Below are 13787 nucleotides of genomic sequence, written 5' to 3' on the forward strand. Positions count from 1 at the left end.
AGGAGGGAGAAATGTGAGAACACGTCCCAATCATTAGACGTTTATGTCATTATTAACTGTTCTTTCGGTGCATGAAATGTGTGCTATGCTTTTAGACATTATCCTTAAGGTAATTCCATACAAAATAAAGGAAAATAAAATTTACAAAGAGTTGCTCTGTTGGGAATTTTCACAGAAATTTAACTTGTGAAATAGACAAGTCTGTTGATTCCTAGGAGAGGATCAATTTTGACATAAATGTGAAATAGCATAGTTTCAGAGAAACTCTACAATGTTGAATGTTAAAGAAATGGAGCTCCTGTTTATACGGGATAAACTGAGATTTTGTGCAATTTGAATATTCTTCTATCCCTTAGTATTAAGAGGTGAGGCCTTTAAGAGGTGACTAGGCCATGAGGGCTCCCTGCAGTTCCATCACATTGACAGCACCTGAATTTTGGAGGGGACACGTTCAAACCGCAGCATGGGCCCACCGTTGGACATCTGCCCCTTGGGCAGAAGATTGGTGGAGTTTATCCTTGAAAAAACTCAGTGAACCTAGAGGAAAGAGAATCACATCCCAACACTTCGGGGACCCCAGGAGAAGACTGGATTACAATTCAATTGTCTGATCTCAACATATCCCAGCCACGTACCCAGAGTTTCTACCAGGCAAGTGAGAAAAGCCTCTAACTTGAGCAAGAGTTGGAGATGAACAGACAGAAGGATGGAAACTTGGTGAAAAATAGAACTCAGGGACTAGAGGGGGAAGATTTAAAAATATATACAATTAGTATCTACAGAGAGACAAGAAAGGGAAAATTATTTTCAACTTAGGATTCTATATTCAGCCAAACTAAAAATCAATTCTGAAGGCAAAGATTTCCAAACATGTAAAAACTCATAAAAACCTCTCAAATATACTTTTTAAAGATGCTGCTGGTGATAAAATACCAAGGGGTAAATTCAGATGGAGGAAAGCATGGGACCCCGGAGCAAGTGGGTGAATCTGGGAGGGCAGTAGTGAAGAGGTGGCCCCGGTTGACCACTGTGCAGCTGGCTGAGAGAGAAACCAATCCATATTGAGAAAGGAAATAGATAACTCTAGAAGGAATGTCTCTAAGGAAAAAGGGACCCAAGAACAGCTGATATGATGGGGGGGAAATGAAGAAAATATATATAGCAAAAATGTGCAAGTGAAAAAACAAAGCACTCTTAACTCCAGGTAAAACAAAAGGCTGGTATGAGAAGAGAAATGCTATTATATAACTTGGCTCTGTAAGGAATAATATTTATTTAGCAAATCTGATTCTTGATTAAAATATTACTTTGAGTGGATGAGGAGAGAAGAGTGGTGGCTAGAGCAAGAGAGCCATATTTTCATTTATTTCAGGAAACAGTCAATAGATAATTTCTAAAATATAAATTAAGAAACAACAATAGAAACATACTGTTTATTAATAAAATAACTGCCAGAGAACAGCTAAGAGTTAAAAATAGTTTTCTTAGATTCTCTAAAGAGACATAAGTAAAAGATGTTTCTAAGAGTGCTAGTTGCGTGAATGAATCCGTATACTGCACTGTTATCTCAGGAGAACATTGTGTCCTCCACTCTGTGCTGCATATGCTGTACACTCTCAAAAACAAAACAAATACCGGTGACTTCCGTGTTTCATTAGAAGGCTTTTGCTACCAGTTTTAAAATAATATTTTATTTTATATAAAATTGTTTTTAAATAATATTTCTCTGTCAATTTAACAAAATGTCTTAAAACTGAAGTTAAAATTTATTTTAAGACGTATTAAAAATGTTAGAGTAAAAATAAATGAATAAATTATAGGAAATTTGGAAAATATTGAAAATTATATTCTAAAAATTTCTCACTACTCATATGCAAACAGTAGTGTTAATTTTTTCCCTTTTTTTCTCTGCAGTTTTCAAAACATAGTTGCGATTATAATTTCACTATAATTTCATATCCTTTTTTACTTAGTATATCTTTCACTTCCATGTTATTAGAAACCCTTTTAAAACACATGATCTTGTAACATTTTGCCAAACCTTTTAAAACAGTATTGGACTAATTTACACTTCCACCAGCAATCATAAGTGTGCTCACTTCGCCAATCTATATAAATCTTATTTATTGTTATTTTTTAAAATATTTGGTAATTTGATAGTAAAAAATGATATCTAGTTATTTTATTATTTTTTTCTTTTTCTTTTTTCAGCAGAAGATTTGTTACACATTCCTTTTTTTTTTTTTTTCTTTATTTCAGCTTATTATGGGGGATACAAAAGTTCAGGTTACATACGTTGCCCATGTACCACCTGTCCCCCCAAGTCAAAGCTCCAGGCGTGACCGTTCCCCAGACAGTGTGCATTGCACTCATCATGTAGGTATATACCCATCCCCTCCTCGCATCCCCCCCTTCCCCGAGTCAGCACCTTCAAGCGTGTTACACACTCCTTAATGGATTTTGACTTCCATGGCCACCATCCTGCCTAGTTATTTTAATTTAGTATGTTTGATTGATTTGAGGCTATTCATTCTAATTAATATTTGTTAACCAGTTAATTGTGGTCCTTCCTGCATATTTTTTGGTCACAGTCTTTGCCCAGTTATCTATTGGGTGGAGTTTTTGTATTCTGTTTTGTTGTTTTGTATATACTTTATATAGCGAAGAAATATTAACACTTATATTTGTTGAAATTTTTCAGGGATCTTTCTTTGTCATTTACTTTTGTGTATTATTTATACAGAAAGTTAAACTGTGAAATGTTTATTTCATCAAACTAGGTAGTTTGTCATCATCTTCTGAAATGTAAGTCCCATGAAAGAAGGGACTATGCCTGTCTTAATCACCAATGCCTAGCACCTCAGATAGTGCTCTAAAAATGTGTTGAATGAATGCATGAAATCTATGTATCTTTCCCTTGTTCATTTATTTGACCACTTAGAAAAATTTCCTCCAGAGACATTTGCTCCTAATTTTTACTTTTGATTTTTAAAAAAGTTTTAACTCTCTAATTCTTCTGAGATGTGTTTTGGGTGTGGTTGCATGGTGAGGTCATGGCGTCATTTGAGCCCTGTTGACTTGGGATAGGTCGCCTCATTGTTGATATACTAAAACCTACAGTGGCCAGAGCTCTGACCTGTAGATCTGAAGCAATATAGTACAGACCTATAGACATTCACCCAGTCCCTTTAAACTCCTTTGAAAACGAGGCTAGTTATAAAAGATAAATACAGGCCCCATCTCTCTTCCTTTCTTTCTATGATCTGTGAAAATGAGCTTTTAGAAATTTGTTAATCAGTTACATATATAATCTCAAAGGGCAGCCTATTTAAAAATGAGTAATGACCATGTGAAGAAATAGCAGATTACTACATGGTTTTTTAGTTGTTAAAAGTACACTAACTTTGAATTTGAAAATCCTCCAGCATCTTAGGTGCCCAAAGGCCTCTTAGTGCATAACAGCCCTTCTCACTTGTTAAATAAACAAAACAGGCAGCCTTGCTTGTGTCAGGGATTCAGTTGAATTACATTTTGTCCCCAAGTATAGGTGGCTCTCAGGAGAAACAGTTAGTAAGGAATTTGGTTGGAAAATGGTTTTTAATCTTCCCATTACCAGTGTAAGGTTGTGTACTTATTGGCTATTTCACTTATTGTTGAAATAATAATTGATCATGGACCAACAAAATTTTTATCCACAGGAAAGACTGTGAGGAGAGTATTTGTAAGTGCCTTTTTTGAGGTGAATGCCAGAGGACATGTTCTGCCATAAGTAAAAAAGGGCTTTTTTCCTCCGCAGAAAAAATTGGGTTGAAAACTTCTACCAGCCACCCTTTGCTTTTAGCTCCTTGATGAAGACCAAGCTCCACAAATCCTGAGACTAAAATGTACCGTTCTGGCCGGGCACGGTAGCTCATGCCTGTAATCCGAGCACTCTGGGAGGCCAAGGCGGGAGGATCGCTTGAGGTCAGGAGTCCAAGACCAGCCTCAGTAAGAGCAAGACCATGTCTCTATAAAAATTAAAAAAAAAAAAAAAAAAAAGTAAAATGTGCAGTTCACTCATACTGGCAGGTTTTTAAGAAGGAAAAAACAAAGTGCAACAAATCCTAGTCATTTTCATCCAAGAGAACTGAGCAAAGGAAAACTTGTCATTTGCAGTTACTCCTCCCCTCATCCCTCCCCTTTAATTTATTCAATTGCTTTTATGAATGACCCAAATATGTCTTTTGATCTAAAGAAAGCTGTATAATTTTATTCCCTTCTGACTTTCAAAATGTGGGCATTAAGGATATCAGATATTCTGTACAACAACTTTGAACATATAGGGGCTACTGATGACTATATCTTACTTCCATTAGACTAAAGAGGAGTGAGGAAGATTTTATTTTTCTGTATCTTTTCTTCCCCCAGTAACTACTTGGCATGTGGGCTATAGAGACTCGGTGCTTTTTTTGTCCATTGCTGGTGGGAGTATACATTAATACAACCCCTTGAAAGCAGTTTGGCAGTATGTACTGAGGTATAAAAACTGTTTATATCTTTTCACCCACTAATTCTACTTTGGAAAAACCCTCCTAAAATGATCATCCTAAATACAGAAATATTCCTATATACAAAGATATTATCAAAGGATTATTTATAATAGCAAAATAACAGCAGAAACAATTTAATATCAACAGAAGGGAAATCATTTTAAAAGAACATCGTGTATCCACTCAAAGGAATATTTTGCAGCCATTTAAACAATTATTGTGAAAATTATAAAATAGCACCAAAAATGTTTATGATCTAATGTGTAGTGAAAAATGCAGGGTATTAATTGATGTGTACATTATTAAAATAATGTAAGAGGCTGGGTGCGCTGGCTCACTCCTATAATCCTAGCACTCTGAGAGGCTGAAGTGGGAGGATTGCTTGAGGTCAGGAGTTCGAGACCAGCCTGAGCAAGAGAGGGACCCTGTCTCTACTAAAAACAGAAAAATTAGCTAGGCATCATGGCTGTCTCCTGTAGTCCCAGCTACTCGGGAGGCTGAGGCAGGAGGATCGCTTGAGCCCAGGAGTTGGAGTTTGCAGTAAGCTATGATGACGCCACTGCACTTTACCCAGGGTGACAGGGTGTCTCAAAATCATAAAGATAAAATAAAATAAAGAAAATCATGTGTATAAAAAAAATAGGAAATGTATAAAAATGCTTTTAGTAGCTAGGCTGGGGCACTGTGACTAAGGATGGTTGTTAATTTCTTTCTCCTCCATTGCTTTTATAATTTCTCACAATATAATCTTTAAAAGCAGAAAGGTAGTGTTTGAGGAAAAGAGTTATCAAAATGGTTAAGATGGAAACATTTGGCTACTTAAATAAAAATAGTTCCGCTTACTATACTTAATTAGGACTCAGTCATTCATGTGATGTTGGGGTCTCCAGTGACTTGCTAGACAGATTCTTTACAGTTTTTATTTCTCATACTTGTAATAAAGTGAAAAATGAGACATACACATCTTTCCTGATAGTGAGAACAAAATCTTACAATGTTAAACGAACATAGGTTTCTTTTATTAGATGTCAGAAATATTTCAAGATGTTTCTGTATTTCTTAAAACCTGACAGGCCTATAAAGAGTAAGGAAAGGATTAGACAAACAGGAAAGGGTCTGGACTGATACAAATGATGGTTACATGATTGGTCTGTTTTAGTCATGTTTAATAGTGCCAGTTTGAAAAGTGAGTATCAGACCTGTGGTATACGCTATGCCTTAAAACTAGCAATTGGAAAGAATGCTGAATCATTCCAGCTGTTTTTGCATTTAAGGAATTAGTTCAATTAAAATCTAAGCTGATAGTTTGAAATTCCATGGGGAACAGAAAAAATAATTAATAAACCCAGACTGAATAAAGCAGAAAATTGATTTCTGCTTGAATGGAATCTGAAAGTTAAGATGATTAAAGCAGGTCTCAGTTTTAATCTCCTCAAAGATGAGGTAACATTTTTGGAAAAATATAACATTTCAGATATGCTAGGGTTTGTAAGAAAACGATAATTATCCTGGCAATTTTTCTTCTTAAAAAAATCTGTGCAACTTTTCCAATGGTATTAATATCAGCAGAGTCATGTATTGTTGTCCTCCTGTGAGTGTGAAGAATTTCAGGCACCCTTATAATAGTATCTTGACTGGGAACAGGGAAAAAAGAATGTATTAGAATTTTTTTCAGTTGCAAGCAACAGAAACCCGTTCCAAATTAGCTTGAGCAAAAAATAAAACATAAAGGTGGGGTGTAACTTATGGGTGCACATAACCTCCAGCACGTTGAGTGCTGTTTTCTTTATCTCTGTCCGACCTTTGGTCATGCTCTGTGCAGGAGCTGGGCAGGACGGGCAGCAGCAGCCCCTGACCCACTCCCTACCTGCTTAGCCCAGAATGTGAAAGGCAGGCTCTCCTGACTGGCCTGCCCCTGGATCAATCCACTGTGTAGGACTGGGTCACCTGCCCATCTATAGGTGGGGTGTGGTGGGAGGGGCTCAAGCTGGGAACGAGCCCAGCCCCTTTCCTATCAGCAGACTGGGGAGGGCATGCTGGGAGGCAAAAGAACACATGCCTACTACCCTACTGCGAAAAGAGGGTGTTCTTGCAAAAAGAGGAACCTCCAAGTGCCAGAGGCATGAAAATGGAAAGATGGCCTTACAGACGTCCAGCCTTCTCAGTGCCCTTCATTTCCTTCACCCTTCAGTTGTTGGAAGTTGCTTCTCCTACTCTTAGCAAAGCCTGGGGAGATGTAAAAGAAGAGTCTCCCAGTCCTACCTCTGCAGGTGCTGAAGCATTAGAGTGACATCTGGGTTGTCACAGCAGCTCTCATACCTGGGGCCGCAGCCAGGACAAGCAAGAGAGATGGTTCAGGGCAGGTGCCAGCCCAGGCATCAAGTTTGCCACCAGAACCACTTCAGATTTCTAACAGTTACGGGGCACCTTCTACTCCTGGGATCTCCTAGAAAATGCAGGATAGGGCAGCGAACACCTACAGTAATTCTGAATTATTGGGGGTCACTGGATGCGTGTGCCTCTGAAAGCTGCACTTTTAGGGTGGGTGGGTTTGTGATCACTTATAGCCTCCCCCGCCCCCCAGCCTAACTAGAAGCCCAGACTGTCACATTTTCTCTTTGCAGAAATAAACAGTACTGAGGTAGACTTCAGAGGTAATTTTGCAAATGTGAATAAGTTTTGGCCCCTGAAGGGTTCGCTTCTACCCCATCCACCAGCATGCATGTCTCCCTTCTCTTCAGAACTTGTAGACCAGAGTTTACAGAATTCTAGAACTTCCTGAGCTGGATAGGCCCTGCCACACTCCTTCTCCTGAAGTCCCAGAGAGGCAGCTCTAGCTTTGCCCTGTGCCCCCCTCTACCAGGCTCCTGTCCTCCTTGCTGGGGCATTTCTTTTCTTTTTTGGGCAGCGTGTTCCCACCTGTCACACACAGCAAATTTGGGGGAGACCATTTTTACCACCCATATAGTAATTTCAGTTTGTGCTGCTTATGACTTGTGTTTTATGCGTGTCTGCAGTAGACATTGGGGCTGTACATTTATTCTGACCCTTTGTCTTTTCAATACGACCAACTGAAAAGTTGTTTGCACCTAGGATAAATGGGGGTGGACTGTGTGCTCTTTCTACGTTCCCTTGAGCTTTATGATTTTAAAGAAAAATAGCTTAGAACTAAGTATAATACCCTCCAGCACCAAGAAGCAAAGTCAGAAACTGGCTCTGACTTCCACAGCTGAGACGCTAAATCACTGATTTTTAACCTCTCTGAGCCTCGCTTTCTCATCTGCTAAATGGAAATAGTGCCCGTCACACCGGGCTGTTGAGGCTCAAATGAGAGCAGGCACGTGAACCAATGCCGCGAACTCTAGAGATGGCCGCGGGTCCATGGGGAGCGCTCGGTTGGCAGCGGTGGAACCTGTGTGCTGGACCTGTTTTGGACCAGGCTGGAGAAGAGCCCTGGAAGACCAGCACCCGATGGGCTTTTAACCTGCACCTGCCTGCGCGTGAGAAGGCTTCAGAACAAAGGCTTGTTGTCTCACGGTTGTGGAGGCTAGAAGTCCCAGATCACGGTGCCTGCGGTGTTGGTCCCTTCCGAGTGCTGTGCGGGAAATCTGTCCCATGCCTCTCTCCCAGCTTGTGGTGGATTGCTGGCGCTCGTTGGTATTCTTTGGTTTATAGTTCCCTGCTTTCGTTTTCACGTGGAGTTCTCCCTGTGTGCTTGTCTCTGTGTCCACATTTCCCCATTTTAATAGAAAACATCAGCCATATTGGATTCGGGCCCACCCTAATGACTACATCTTAACTAATTACATCGGCAAGGCCCCTATTTCCAAATACGGTCACATTCTGAGGTACTGGGAATTCAAAATTCGTAGGACTTAAAAACTTGCAAGAGGATGCCATTCGGCATTCACCACAGTTCACCACCATAAAAATTCATGGGATTTATGAATCTGGGCTGACGCAATTCATTGCCTAACAACTTGGGGCGGCTTCTTCTATTCTCACACAGCCTTTCAGAGGCACCTGGCATTTTGCTGCCCTGGGCTGCCCCAGAGGGATACACGTCTTCATTCCAGAGCAGTGTCCTATAGATTAACCCATCCCATCCTCTCAGCCCTGCAGGAGGACGGCGTGTAGTGAGGGCGGTCAGGGCTTACCAAAGGCCTGTAATGTTACAGTGTGTTTTTACCCTTTAGAAGTTGGAACCAAATAAGTCAAGCTTCTTCATGGCATGACAGAGACCCAGGAGCTCTCCAGGAAAGCCTGAGTCTTTTGCAGTAAGATGAAAGCTCTTGCCCTAGGGACATCCTGCAGCCCACTGAGATCACACTTGACAGCCAGCCCAGTTACGCCAGAGCCTGCTGTGGGATCTTGAAGTTGGACCTCTAGCTCAGCCCTCACCCAGCACCACCCAAGCCCCTCACACCTTCATTTATTCTTGTGTGGTGGTTTTTGCCTATATCCCTCCTTGGACTATAAACTCCTTAGAGGTCAAAGATAGTATTTTATTCATCTGTGTAATAATTTCTACAGCTCCTGTTGGTAAAAGTTGCCCTCAACTAGAAATGCAATTAAATAGGACTTTTTCAGAGGGAAGAGAGTATTATCATCTCATCAGGAGGGTTAAGATGTAATCATGCCCCACAGCTGAGGAATGGGTACTACAAAAGGTTTCCTGTAGTTTCTTTTGGCAGTCGAGTTCTGGGACTATAAGAAGGTGACTGTCCTGTTCTCCTTGGGGCTGAAGGTCAGTGGTCTTTGACAGGGTTAGCTTTGGGAAACCCAGAATTGCCAAAGCATGGCCCTGACAAAAGCAAGGTTTAGGAAATGGCCCATTTGACTTGTGTAAGAGATGCTTAGTGCTGCTTGGTGGCCTCCCTCTGCGTGTGTGTCACACACAATGCGGGACCAAAGCTCTGGGTCAACATGTGAGGAGCCCCAGTAAACAAGGGAGCAGAGTGCTCAACCTCAAGGAAGAGTAGGACACAGTTCAAATTGTGTCCTTGTTTTAAACACCTTCCCCTTGCACTGGGTCCCCTTGAACACCAGCAATGGCGCACTCCTAGCTCTCTGTCCATCAGGCTGTCCTCAGATGGGGCTGCAGTGGGACTCTCTGCAGCTGTTTCCCGGCCATTGCAGGACCCTCCTGTGATCCCTCTCAGAACAGTCATGGATGGCTTTGCCACAGCATTCCTGTGGAAAATGAACTTGGGCTTGTATCCACCTCCCTAGTGCTCCCTGCTAAAGAGCCCATCTGCCACATGTGGAATAGCATTTGGTGATTTCTTCCGGCATATGCCCTAGTGCCTTTGATTCAGGTGACCAAGCCCGTGCAAGGAAGCTGCTTGGGTGGCACAGGAACACATCAGTGCCTCGTCAGGCTCCACACCTGGACTCCTAAGGAGCTCGAGACTTACAAGCTTAGAAAGGAAAGCCACATTAGGCTTGGGGAAAAGGGTGCGGGTCGCAGTGTTTCTTAGCCGTCCTGCAGGTGGCTGTCATAGGTGTGGAGTCAGTGGCAGCACACTCAGCAGCATCTTTTGCCCCAGCTACTCATCTGGTTTGCGAGTGCTGCATTGTTATGGCCAAACCGAGAGGAGGCTGCACAAACTTTTCCAGTCCAGATTCTCTTGGCTTTTTATTCCTTTGTGTTTATCGTGGCTCACATTTCTCCAGTGTGAGTGCAGAGTTCACACCAGAGAGCCTCACCCTGATGGCAGCCCCTGTCACACGCACCCATCAGTTTCAAAACATTACTGTTTCCATCCCTCTGCCATGAGCTGTCAAATGCTGCAACCATCCCTTGATTATCAGACATGTGCTTGGCTGTTAATGACAGACTCCGTTCATGGTGGAGTGATGGAGAATGGCGCCCTAATTACATTGCCGAGCCGCCGGCCAGAGCGAACAGGGAAAGCCTTGCTCCTAAATCCCACGGAGAGTCTGCATTCTGGGTGCTTGTTTTGCCAAATCCACTGGGCTCATTTGTGGCCAGCCTTGCCTATTACAAGGATCTTATAGGATACATGTCTCTGTTATAACCTAACTGCTGGCTTTATCATTTTTTTCTGCTTTCTTTTTTCCTTTACCCAGTTTCCATATTCATTTATCTGTATATTGAATATCTTTTTTTTTCATATTTTAAGAGCACTCATGTTCATTGTAGAAAAATTAGAAAAAGCAGATATGCAAAAAAGTTTTCTTTTTCCTTTTTATTCAACATTTCACTACCTGGAGAAAACTACTATTAGTGAACAGCTTGGGATAATTTCATTCCAAGTTTTGTTTTTTTTTGTTTTGTTTTGTTTTGTTTTTGAGACAGAGTCTTGCTTTGTCGCTCTGGGTAGATTGCAGTGATATCATCATAGCTCACTGCAACCTCCAACTCCTGAGCTTAAGCGATCCTCCTGTCTCGGCCTCCCCAGTAGCTGGGACGACAGGTGCACACCATGACACCTGGCTAATTTTTCTATTTTTAGGAGAGACAGGGTCTTACTCTTGCTCAGGCTGGTCTGGAACTCCTGAGCTCAAGTGATCTTCCTGCCTCGGTCTCCCATAGTGCTAGGATTACAGGCGTGAGCCAGCACGCCTGGCCCATTCCAAGTATTTTTATGCACATATTTAAGCTTGCATTTTTCACTTGATATTTGGGAATAGGTTTTATGTCTGTAAAAGTTCATCAACACTAGACAACTGGATGGGAGAATCACAGTTTATTTAACTAGGCACACACCATCGGTCTTTTTGTTTATTTTCCATTCCTCCCTTTTGGGAACAATGCTACGGTGACTATCTTTGTGGCTAAATATTTGCACACATGCCTAATTGGTTTCTTAGGGTGAATGCCTGAAAGTGGAATGGCTGGGTAAAAATAATAAATTTACACTGTTTTGAATTTGTTATTGGGAAAACTTTAAAAATATATATAACTTAGAATACTAGATTCAGCCCTCACGTACCTATTCAGCAATGTTCAACTCCAGGCCAATTTTTTTGGTCTACACTCCTGCCCACTTCCCCTAGTTCCTGCATTATTTAGAAACAGATCCAAGACAGCGTGCTAGAAAAAGACTGATTTCTGTTTTTTGCCCTGTCTCACCCCTGAGGTAATGAGCACCAGCTATTTGAAAATGGGAGGGGGAAAAAAGTAAATTACTAGAAAAAACAAAAAAGGTTAGCATCATGTCAGCAGGACCCAGTGTGGTGTTTGGGCTGTTTCCGTTTTCCCTGTCACATTAGGCTCAGGGCTCATTCTTGGTGTCCGGGATTCCTGCGACAGCCAATAGCCAGTCTCCTTTCTTCTCTTACTCCCCTTGGATAGGCACACATGTCTTCCCAGAAAGGTTAATCCAATTTATACTCCCGTCGGCATCATATAGGAGCACGCATGCTGCTTGTGAAAACTTTCACTTCCTTCCCTCCCTCCCTCTCTGCCCTCCTTCCTTTCTCAGTCTGTTTCTTTTCTTTCTTTCCTAACCTTTTTTAATTTTCTAGAACCTCTCCTCCTGCAAAAAAAAAAAAATATATATATATATATAATAATCTCGTTGTTTTAGTGAGAACTTACTTGCTCATTGAACATTTGTGTTTCCTCCTTGTGACTGGCCTTTTGCTATTTTTCCTATTGGGGTGTTTGTCCTTTTTAAATTCTGTCCATTCTTTTATGTTATTAATCTCATAGCATTGTGCTTATATCACTGAATTGCTGTGAATCCGTTTTTGAACTAAGGTAACATACATTACACTTACATGAAAAAAAAAGTGTGTTTTATAAAGCTAACAGCTCCGAGCAGCAAGTCACTGTGAACAGAGGAGCAAGCGTGGCATGAGGCGTGCCGATGTGAGGGGGCAGGGGCCCTGGCCCGAGTGTGGGCGTCGGTGACCCTGGCAGGGACAAGGGAGACTTGCACAGGTCACCTGATCTCCTTCACTCGTCACAGTCCCGCACAAGGCAGGTGAGGCCAGTATCATTCCCATTTCATAATGACTTGTCCCAGTTCATCCGTAATTTCATCTCTCAAGCCCAAATTCAGGGATTTTTCTACCATATCACACTGATTCAGATGTTTATTTGTGGAAGACAAATGAAGCATTAAAATATATCAAATATTAGTAATAATGAAACACTTTTTTTTTTTAATGTTCCATAGCATGAAGGCCCGGGACCAGGTCATTATGACTTGAAAATACCTCCAACAAATTCTATTACTTCTTGTTTTCAATCCAAAGTGCCTCGATTGTTGCCCAGCTGTTCAGTAAGTATTGCAAAAGACAGACCTTCCCCCTCCCCCAGTGGCAGGTTTTCTGACTTGGTGTGTGCTGCGGGGAGTCGGGGGTGGGATGGGAGAATGATTGTCTCATACAGTTCTAGTATATACAGTTGCCTGTCGAGGCAGTGAGGCGTGAAGAGCTCAAACACCTGGAAGCTCTCGGCCAGTCTCAGGCTCAGAGTGACTCCAGACCCGAAGGCCATGGCCGAATTATCGGTCCAGTCAAAAACAGCCAGCGAGGTCAGTAATCAGCCATCAATGTCACGACCTGGATGCCTTTCAGGGTGACACCTGTACCGCATCGAAGCAAGCGGTGTACAGTGGCTGCTCCCAGCCAGCAAGAACTGCCGTTCTCAGTGCGTGTGTGGTTTTTGGGAGCCGAAGGAAGCAAAGAGTAGAAGCAGAAACATTTTTACTGAGCCAAATGGGATCATTAAAGCATAAGTAATCCCCCTGCCCCCCAGGACTCAGGACAGAAAGGGAAGGGGCTCAAGTCCATGGAGAGATACAAAGAAAGTGGATTCTAGGAGTGAGCAGAGCTCCACAAAAGCCTAGAGAAGACCAAGAAAGATTACAAAAGCATCACGTGGAGCTTACCAACAGTGGCTTTTTTTTTTAATTCCAAAAGACGGTTTTAATTCCCATGGCCTTGGTGCTTCCAGCCTGCACCTTGGCCTGAAAGTTCTCAAGACTTGCTGGTCTGTAGACTCATTTGGGATAGTTGGGGAGACAGAAATACAAATTCTGCCTGTGAGATTTCCACTCAGGGGAGTTAAGGGGGTGAGGGGAGAAGTTGGGGCAGCAGGTAGCGGAGGGCTAGTACTGCCACTGCCTGGGCGGCAAATCACCTCCCCCCAGCCCCACCTGGCCCGTGCCCAAGGCCAAGGCCCTCAGAGTCTCTGCTGCAGAGCTGCCAGGCTGTGGTGTTGGGGTAGTGCAGCCTTTACCTGGACGAGTACTGGGGAGGCCCTGCCAGTCAGATTGCAGA

This window comes from Eulemur rufifrons, chromosome 19 (genome assembly GCF_041146395.1).
Source record: "Eulemur rufifrons isolate Redbay chromosome 19, OSU_ERuf_1, whole genome shotgun sequence".
Classification (NCBI taxonomy): domain Eukaryota; kingdom Metazoa; phylum Chordata; class Mammalia; order Primates; family Lemuridae; genus Eulemur; species Eulemur rufifrons.